Source organism: Chrysochloris asiatica, unplaced genomic scaffold (genome assembly GCF_000296735.1).
Source record: "Chrysochloris asiatica unplaced genomic scaffold, ChrAsi1.0 scaffold00011, whole genome shotgun sequence".
In the NCBI taxonomy this organism is placed as follows: Eukaryota; Metazoa; Chordata; class Mammalia; order Afrosoricida; family Chrysochloridae; genus Chrysochloris; species Chrysochloris asiatica.
This window is the reverse complement of record NW_006408529.1, coordinates 26,885,230-26,887,741: the sequence shown is the minus strand read 5'-3', so window position 1 is coordinate 26,887,741 and position 2,512 is coordinate 26,885,230. Positions and strand designations below refer to the sequence as shown.

The window sequence follows — 2,512 nt, the reverse complement described above, 5'->3', positions numbered from 1 at the left end:
AAGAAGAAGAAGAAGAAGAAGAAGAAGAAGAAGAAGAAGAAGAAGAAGAAGAAGAAGAAGAAGAAGAAGAAGAAGAAGAAGAAGAGCCTAATATGAAGCATTTGGCTACTAACCAAATATTGGTGGTTTGAGAAAACAAAAGATGTCTCCCAGCATCTTCATCAGAGAACAACCTATATGCTTCTTAAAGATTATAGCCTAAAAATTCCTCTAGGACAAAACAAAGCCAGGCCAGGCTGGCTATGGGGGCAGCAGCCTCAAAGGCCATCACTAGTGCCACCCAGAAGCTCTGGGGTCCCTAGGCCATCACCAGGCAAACTCAGCGCCAAAGGTTCAAATAGCACAGCTGAGAACTATCTGTTACCAAGTTTTGTTCATGTGTGTCGCTAAAACATGCTGAAGACCGATAATGGGCTACCTATCCACCTTGTCTTCTGTCAGCTTGTTGAACTGCTGGATCACACAGCTCAAGTTCTGATTGAACTCCTAGGGGAAATTGTAGGGTGGACACAGAGTCTCTTGGAGGTGAGCACAGATCAGTGTCGGGTCCAGGGTGCCACTGGGTTGCTCTAGGGAGAAGGTGGAGTCCATGGCCAGCTGGTGCAGGGAACAGCATGGCTCATGCCAGAACAGCATCAGTAAGACATGCACCACCTTCTGGTGATTGACTGGAGAAAGTTTGGCCACCACTCCAGTAGAGTTAATCCTGTCTGGGATGATGCTCCCATCTACCTCCTTCATGTCAGGGAACACATGCAGAGTGAGCATTTCCACTTTTCTCCTGGAACATCCTGCAGAGTCCTTAGGTTGTAATCCAGAATGAAACAGAAATTGCACCGATTACAGATAACGAGGTCTCCTTGTTTCTGGCAGACAGGACTAATAATGGTGCTGTCATCCAAGGTACCATGTGGGACTGAAGCACCCTTGGGAAGGACCCAGGCTGGTGCTGCCACTGGGTGAGGCCAGAGGTGGATGCCCTCCATACCAGAATCCTCTGCTAAGGTCAACAGCATGGATTTGGTTTCTGGGAATTTAGTGGTAACAGGAGGGACTCCAATGGCCTCCTCTGTCTCTTTCTCCTTGAAGATAGCCTGGTCTGGCTTTGCTTTGTCATTTTCCTTTCCACTCCCCAGCTTCCTTGTGGCCTGATTACTATTCCCCAGTGGTCTTTTCCCTCAATCTCTCACAATATGATTTTTATTTTTGTGGATTCAATAAGAACTTCACCAGTTTTAAAAAAATGGGGGCAGGATCTCACAAACATCAAAGAAGAAAAGCCAGAGAGCACATCCTTTGAACTATGAGATTTCTATACATTGAAACTCTTTGATAGAAGGACAGGAAGTTGTGACACTGGAGAAATAGCAGAGGAGCAAAAGTGGCAGAAGGAAGAACCAGAATACAAGACAGAGTAGTGGATTTCCCAGCCCACGGAGAGCATCTCGTATTCATTAGCATTATTAAATGATAAAGAATGTCAGTATGATCGCCTGAAATCAAATTCAAGACTAACCAACTTCACCAGAAGTTCCCTGGATGTTTGTTTTCTTATTGAGAGTAGTTGGAGGAAGGCAGTTCTAGAAATATAAAAGATGAAGAAAGAATACACCACAGCTTTTAGTCTAGAAGAACTCAAAGAATATGTCAAAATGCCAGAAAACTCCATTAAAGATTCTTAGAAGATGCTTGTGTCCTGATATTGAGATGCCTAAAGTCAGTCATTCTAATGAGATCATGCTGAGTTGTCTACCAGCATTTTAGTCTGCTGTGCACTCTGCAGGTGTCCTGTGAAAGAACAGTTTTGGCAAAGCAGGACAAAGAATACAAGTGAGACATGTGCTATAGTACCGCCTAAGGAGAAATTGAAAAGTTCTGTCTTCAGTGATCCTCTCCCTGGAGTTACCTCCTCACTACTTACAAAGACTTCCAAAATGGTCATAGCAGACCATGGAGTCATTTGCCAAGGAACAACTAAAACATTTTTAAAAAGCAAAAAAAAAAACATGAGTTGTGATAAATATTATATGGTGCAATGTTTATTTCACTAATTTCTAATGTTTGCAATTATTTTCTATACCCTATTTATTATGAGATGCATATGATATGATGTGCATTGATTTTTTAAAAGCAGTATTTATTTTTATTTAGCAATATTTAGTCATTTACCAAGAGAAGTGGTGGTTCAAAGATAGAATATTTACCTTCCATGTAGGAGATCCAAGTACTGCATGTACAGCCAGTAACTCATCTGTCAGTGGAAACATCTGTGCTGATGTTGAACAGGTTTAAAATAATTTGTAGACTAAGCATTGAGGAATAAAAGCCTGGCAATCTACTTCCAGTAATCAGCCAATGAGAACCCTATGAATCACAATGGTCCATCATGAGAATGGCACAGAACCTGGAGGCACTTTGTTCATATATGACAATCATGAGTGGAGGGCTAACTACATAGTCAATGGCAACTAAGTAAAGTGATATAGGACACATAACTTTTTTTTTTTTTTTT

The 2,512-nt window shown here is 41.7% G+C and overlaps 1 pseudogene; it reads right to left on the bottom strand.

The window, feature by feature from the left end:
* Positions 1–257: 257 nt before the first annotated feature.
* Positions 258–2,233, bottom strand: LOC102821211 (annotated as a pseudogene).
* Positions 2,234–2,512: the final 279 nt, after the last annotated feature.